Source organism: Carassius auratus, unplaced genomic scaffold (genome assembly GCF_003368295.1).
Source record: "Carassius auratus strain Wakin unplaced genomic scaffold, ASM336829v1 scaf_tig00032189, whole genome shotgun sequence".
NCBI classification, from domain to species: Eukaryota; Metazoa; Chordata; class Actinopteri; order Cypriniformes; family Cyprinidae; genus Carassius; species Carassius auratus.
In genome coordinates this window covers 148,002-156,234 of record NW_020525983.1, presented here as the reverse complement: position 1 = coordinate 156,234, position 8,233 = coordinate 148,002, and positions in this window count along the sequence as shown.

Sequence of the window (8,233 nt, the reverse complement as noted above, 5' to 3'; positions counted from 1 at the left end):
TTTTCTATATGGATCCAATTAGCTGAAAGTCTGTGCAATCAGCTAGTCTTCCTGGGGTCCATTCTAAACTGTTACATTATAACAACAACAACAACATTTCAATCATCACAGTTGATAAATATACACATATATACATTACACAGCGGTGGTATTGCAGGTGGGCCGCCAATTACTATTCAAGATTCAAGACTTTTATTCGTCACATACACAATTATATAGAGCATATATAACCAGCAGTAAAATGTGAGTCAGGTCCGCTCCATGGACAGGTCGATTATTAAAGAATACAACACAGATGAAAATATACATAAATATAGCTATGAAAGAATGAAATAAAACAAAACAAATATAAGAATAAAATGTAAAAAAGATGTATACTGTATTTAAATATAGAATGGAAAATAATGTGCATGAAAGTACACTGTAGTCTTAAATATTAAAATACCCAGGGATGTACAAGAGGCAATGTGCATGTGCATTATACTGTAGTCTTTAATATTAAGATTCACAGGAATGTACAAGAGGCAAATGTGCAAACAGGTAGACACTGTCAGTATGAGGTAGTGAATGATGGATATCTTACGGATAAGTGAACATTAAGTGGAGACATGAAACATTAAGAGGCTTGGTTTGAGTTTAGGAGCTATTCCAATCAATGTTCATATCTCCAAACAAATAAAGTTCACAATTAACATCAGAGACATTATCAAGCATTTCACCTCAGCATGTCAGATAGTCCACGTGTGCATCAGGAGGTCTATAACAGCATCCAACAAGCACTGGTTTCATATAAGGCACACAGATTTCTACCCATATAGCTTCAATGTGATTGCGTATTAAATTTTGTTTTAACTTACAAGGAATGTTGCTTTGCTCAAAGATGGCCACACCACCACCAAATGTATTTCTCTCCTTTCTAAAAACATTAAAACATTTAACTGGTAATTCAGAGTTTAGAATAGACCCATCCTCTGGACACGCTCTGTTTCAATCTTCCCATCCAGTCCAAGATTAGTGGAGAACATGTTGTACCTTCTGCTCCAAACCACTCCAACTTTCTTCCATCTCATCCATTATACCGTCAATGACTACATTTTTCCCTTTATGTTGATTTTCAGTGTAGTCAATCTTAGTGAACATTTCATCAATGTCATGTGTTGTATTCATTTTCAAAAGATTTTATTTTGGCTTCAGTTTCTTTATGTCTTGATTTCATCTCCTCCATCACATGTTATGTGAATTACAGTCTTTAACTCCTGTATATCCCGTATAACACCATCCAGTCTCTTGTTTGTTCCCTCCAGAATCACTTCAAGTTTTCTTGTTGCTGAGTAACATGTCTTTCTAAAACTTTCTCAGCTGCTCCAGCATTTGGGAGACTACACTCATGGTGACAACAGACTCATCCTCACACACTGCGGCTTTAGTTTGCTTAGGAGGAATGATCTTACCAAGATGTACCAAAGGTGATTATTGTAGTTGAATTTTGGCAAAAATGCTGATGTCCAGGCCCTCCTCCAGCAGAGATGCTAATGTCTGTGGCTGTTGAACTAAACAAAGAGCGCCTGTGCTGAGATTATGTATTAGTCATCCTTCCGTCTTCTTGAAATTATCACTAATTTGCATGTCCTGCCCTTCAGATGTTGTCTGTAGATTTATCAGTTATCTCTCCAGTATATGCACACATATTTCTTTGCCTTGGTTGATTCTGTTTATCATGTGGAGGACCTTCAGAGCTGCAGACAGGTTCTCCTCCGGAGGATTTCATATGCTTCAAAGACGGACTCTCCCACGCACTGGACTAAACAGATTCATGCAAGAGATTCATTACAATAAATCTCTCTACTGGTGCCAATGAAAAACCTGCAACTGTAAGGATTGTGCTGACTCAGGATCTAAAGTGTCATTTAAAAAAATATAATAATTCTTGATCATTTCTAAAAGAAGGACTATGTAAAATATACTGTACTAAAGTTTTTTTTTTTTTCATCTTTAAAGGAATCATTACTTTTATTCAGCAAAAATGCATTAATTCAACTACAAGTGAGGGTAAAGACATTTTATTGTTTCAAATAAATGCTGTTCTTTTCAACTTTTTTAATCTTACAAAACTTTCTCATTAGTCCAAAAAATCATTTTGCAATGTGGTTACTAACTGCATGTCTAAAGGATTAATGTAAAATAAAATGCTAAAACAATGTTTCTGCCACATAATAATAAAAAAAACTTTTTTTATCACACAATTCTCACCTTTCCTTGCAATTATGAGATTATTCCTCACAATTCTGTTTATATCCTACAAATTCTGACTTTTTTCTTTGTTATTATTTATATCTTATTGTCTTTTTCCTCTCAAAATTCTGAAATTTTTTATATCTTATAATTTTTCCTCAATTATGACATTTTACAGTTCTGACTTTTTTTTTTTTTTTTTTTTTTGCATTTCTGAGTTTGTGTTATAAATCTGACTTTCCCCTTACAATTCTGTTCATATCTCACTATTCTGAAATTCTTTTCACACGATTCTTAATTTTTGTCAAGAAAAAGTCAAAATTCTGTTTTTATCTTGCAATTTTAACTTTTTTTTCTCAGAACTGTGTGAAACAAAGTCTGAATTGTGACCTTTTTTATGTTTTTTTATGTATTATTATTATAACTATTGATCTAAGATGGAAATAGGTTTCCATACACACCAACCTTTAAGTATGGTCAAAAAAAAAAGAAAACAAAGAAAACAAATGAATCTCACAGAACAAAAACCATGAGGAAATACAGAACTGTTCTGGAGGTCACCCTGCAACCCCCTACAGCCAGAGGACAGACACTCTCTCTCTCTCTGTCTCTCTCTCAGCTACTGTTTCACTCTTCCCACGTGCTTGTTTGTGAAACACTCAGAAGTCATTTGAATGCCAAGTATTACATTAAAAACGGCACAAACTTTGTCTTTTTCACTCATCTTTCAGTGCTTCTCTCTGAATAACAATGTAGACCGGAGCAAGCCTGAGAGACGTGTTGTGCTACCAAAAGCCCTTTGGATTTGACCGCCTGGGATGAATATTCATGCTCACTGCTTTCCTCCTACACGCTTTCTCTTCTCCGTCGCTTTCTCTTTTCTTTATTTTTAGGTCAGAATCTTGTGGGAGGAGCTCGGAACAAAAACAGCCTCCATTAAGTCTAACGATCCTCCACCAACATACAAGGAGGCGCATTACTTTGCCGTGTCAGGCCGTTTCTGTCCGGCGGGATGCCTGTCCGCTCTGAGCTATTGTCTGGCGCTTGATGAAAGTCCACCAGTGGGCCTGGAAGAGGTTTTTGTTGGTTTGTTGGAGTGGACAGACGGCTGAGAGGTTTTGTGATCTCAGGTGTGCCTCAGCTTTGCAACGGTTGCAGTCTCTTTACCCCTCTGTTATAATTTAGCTCTATTCACAGGAAAGCGGCGGTCCGCTGGGTATAGAGCAGGTTTATTCTCAGTGTTTTCTTCACTGAGTTTTAATGTAATAGTTTCATGAGCGCCTCCGGTCGTGATGTAAACAGTTTCTGAATACACTCTTAAAAATAAAGGATCCAAAAGGGGGTCACAGAAATGCCATACACTTTTATAAACAAAGGTACCTTTTTGGCATTGACAGTATGAAGAAACTTTCACATCTGTGGAAACTTTCCATTTCACAAAAGGTTTGTTATTGTGGAACAAAGTTCTTTAGAAATATTCTTCACACTAAAGAAAAAACATGGTTCTTTTAAGAACAGTTCACTGTGAAAGGTTCCTTTGGGGAACCAAACATGGTATGGTTCTTAGAGTTCTTAAAAGAAACATGATTTGTTATCCACCAAAGCAGCTTTTTAACATTTTTTTTAAGTTTGTGTTTCATTTATACATATTCTTTAATTTCAGGTTTATTTCAATTAATAAAAATTATTTTTAATCGTTTTAGTTAACAATAACAGCACTAATTATTTGTCCACTTTATTGGGCATTAGCATAAACTATCTTCTATCAGGTCATCTCTAAATAGCCATTGCAACTACCTACTTTGATAGACAGCCGCTTGAATAATAGAAACAAGAAACTATTGCATCCTTGAACAATGAGTTTGTGACTGCAACAGTAATGCAAGATTTCTTGTTAGGCATGTAGTTAGTCCAGTATATACAATGCAGTGTTTATGTTTGTGTGTATCATATGCTTCTGACCTTATTTTGACCCAGATATCCACGTCCACCTGCAAAACCAGCTTCAAACCAGCCAAAACTAGCCAGACCCAATGAAGAGATGGAATCCTGCTGGTCTAAACTGCTCGATTCAGCAGGACTGTCTGAGCAAAAACAGTATTGATCTAAGATCCTAGACTCCTTCATCAAGACGAAAACTGATTCTAAATCAATACTCACCTCAGTCCAGCTTGAGACCTGATACAGCGAAGCGTTTGCATTTTCATTGCATTTAGCTCTGCATTACCGCTGAAGCAGTGACCTTTGACCTGTAATCTTACAGCAAGAAGTAAAGTTTGATTGAAATCGAAGTCATTATTCCCTGAAAAATGCCAAGTCATGTCAGGGTTGAATATTCCATTGTAAGACTGGAAATATAGTGCTGAATAAGTATAGGCTGATTTTATAGTGTTTTTCATGAACTATTCCTTCAATATATTCAGTTCAAACCAATCATCTTACATGGTTAACTACTGAAATATACTTACAGGAAAGAATCAAGGAAACTGGCTCTTATGAAGCAGTCTAGGACGTTTCATAAGCTACTATTAAACTGTAGCTCTAAACAAAAAGCCTAAAGAGACCTAATCCATCTTCTGCTTTAAATGACTTCAGCAGGCAAATTGCTCCTATTAGATGCCTGTGGTAGCAGGCAGACTCCAGCTTTCTCTCATTCTTTCTTGGTTTTTCTATCACATCAATCTCCCATCGACCTGCATCCACCAGTAATTACAGAGGAAAGCAACGCTTGGGGAATGCAGGGGCTTTATTTGGGAGAAAGGTTCAAAGATGCTCGGCTTTACAACACAATGGAGATGAAAGTATCACGAAACAGGAGCAGAATAAATATTGATCTCTGACAGAATAGTATAATGATGCATGCTTTTCAATCACAACGTTCATCCCATTAGAGAAAAACTAAAGATTGAACTGTCTTTAGGGAAAGTAAATAAACAAAAGGGAAAGAACCGACAAATAAAATCTGCCAACAATCTTACTAATAAAAGAAAGACTGTTAAAATCAACATGGAACTGAATTCACAATCTGTTTTACTTCTATAATGCGATGTTTGGGGTTGGAACAATTTGTAATGTTTTCGGAAGAAGTCTCTTATGCTAATAAAGATGTATTTCTAAGACCAAAAATAAACGCTAATTTTCGGCATCTTCAGTGTCACATGATCCTTCAGAAATCATTTGAATTCATTTGTATAACGATCAGCTGTTCAAAGGTTAAAAATATAAGCGGCACTTAATTTTATCAGCTGATAATTGATTTGATTCACGAAAAATGGTTTGCAATTATTGCAGTAACTTATGACAATAATGTTTACCTGAAATGAATTACTTTAAGTTTAATAAGATTGTAGACGTTGCATATAACAAGAAGACAACTGAAATGTAAAGTAGTTTAAAAAACTTTTGCTGATGTTGATTTTAAAGTGTACACAGGCTAGTTTATGCTTCCCATACATCCAGTGCCAGTAAACAGATAAACTAACAAACAAACATATAACGTGTCTGTAAACAGATTAAAATCTCACGCAGGTGCAAAACCCAGTTAGATATCTAAACTGATTATGGATGAGAATATGATCCAATCACAGGAAGTAAAACAAGAGGGTTGCCTATGTTCAGCTATTTCCAGCTGCGGTCCGACACGCACAAACAACAACAAAACAAATCAAATCAAACGGATGGAAATCGTCCAGAGCTCCTGAGTTCTATAACGCCGTGAGTTTACAGTTGCACTTCTTGCAGATTTTAAATGAAGTCATGGGTGGCTGCCGAGAGATGTTCGCCCGCGTCCCGGCCAGCCCGCTTAAATAAGGGATTAAATGAGGGGAAATCACTATCTCTTCCTGCCATCCACCGCAGGTGAGCCGCGACACTTCTATAAGCTTCATTCTCCTCATAAACACAAACCTTTGGCTCCTTGACAGCCCCATTATTACACTCACAACACACACACTACACAAACATATCCCACAAATCCTGCTGAGGCTGAGAAAGCTGAAAGCTTTTCCAGGTGCTTAAACCTACAAACACACACAGAGTTCAAAAGCGAGAATTTAAATAGAGAAACTTTATCCAGAGAGAGAGAGAGAAAGCAGTGCTGCGGCTCACAGCACGTCACATGACGCTTCAACTCCTGCAAGAAAATATCTCTCGGTGGGAGAGTGAAGTAAACATCCACGAAAGCCAGAGAGAGAAGCACTGCATTAAATCGTTTTCTTAAATAACTTTTTTTGTTTTGTTTATCAGTAAAAACCTCATTACAGCAATATTTCTACCCGAGAAGCAAAATTGCATAGGATATTAAGACTTGTTTCCAGAGAATATATATATATAGATAGTCTCTGAAAACAAATATTATTTCTTGCTTTAAGAATAAAATTAAGTGTTCTTTTAGCTCAAACAGTACATGGCACTAATAATGGAAAGGTCATGGGTTCAATCCCCAGAAAATCTAATACAAAGTAAGTCACTTTGGAGAAAAGCATCTAGTAAACTAAGGTTATGCTTAAAACATGTAAGTTAAATATGCTTCTCAAACACATTTTTATTGTTGTACAAACATCCAGATATATCTACGTAAAACAACACTAAAATGCAGATTAGGAATATTTTAATGAGCTCTATTATAAACCCTAGGAAATACCATAGTAAGCAAGTCAGAGATAGCAAAGCTGGGGGAAAAAATGTGGGTCTTTTTTTATGTTTTAAGGTCACTAAGGCTGCATTTATTTGATCTAAAATACAGTAAAAACTTTAATTTTGTGAAATATTATTGCAATTTAAAAGAACTGCATTCCAATATATATTTAAATACAATTATTCCTGCAGTGCAAAGCTGAATATTCAGCATCACTGCAGCGTCACATGATCCTTCAGAAATCATTCTAATATGCTGATTTGGTGCAAATCAAAACAAAAAAAAACAAGTCTAAACAAAACGAGATAAAATAAGATTAAATCTATATTTATCTATTTATTAGAACATGACATTGGTATCACTATTTGTGCATTAACTCTCATGTAAATTTGCTGATGCAAATGCACGGAACACTTGAGATTAATCCGATCAATCCATTGTTTTAAACCTGACACCGATCCGCTTCACTCAATGTTAAAATCTGTACTACTTTTGCTGTCATGAGCTGATCTAAATCGGAATGCTAACAGATTCCTCCTCCAGTTATTATAGACCTGTCTTAATTAAAAGTAATCATAAAAAACACATCTGCCTGTGTAGGCAGAAAGACAGCTCAGTGCGAGAGGAACCGAGAGAAGAAGAAAATAAGGTGGAAAAAGTGGGACAGAAAAACATACAGAATGAAGACAGTATGAGGAAAAAGAGGCAGTGACAATCCAGACGGGAGCGTGTGTCCGAATGTCGTGGAGCAGCTGTGCTCTGCTCAATGACTGATAAGAGCTCAGAGAGCAGGACAGCAGCTCTGGCGGGGGACACAGTCTTTAAGGACACCAGCAGGAGACGGATGGACAGTAAACCACATTAAATACACACCAACTCTCCTGTTCACTGACAGAGAGAGATGATGATGGATGGGTAACAGAGAATCAGTCTTGGGGCTTTAATTTGAGAGGCTTTCTCATACTTTCTCACATCTGCTGCTCGTCCTTGATCGTTTTTCACCCACTGAGCAGGATGAACTGACCCACAACTGCTTCAAAGCAAGTACTGAGAGAGTTAGGGAATGCTGGTTAGTCTGAGATGAACACTTGTTATCACACACCACGGTCAACGCTGAAAATTGATTTTCAAAAAAGAACAAAATGCATTAAAAATAAAAGACATAAAAAAAACTACTCCCCCTCAGGCCATCCAAGATGTAGATGAGCTTGTTTCTTAATCAGATTTGGAGAAATGCAGCATTAAATCACTTGCTTACCAGTGGATCTCCTGCAGTGAATGGGTGCCGTCAGAATGAGTCCCAACATCTGATAAACATCACTATTTTTTACAAGTTTGATTACTTACACCATGCAATGTTTCAGA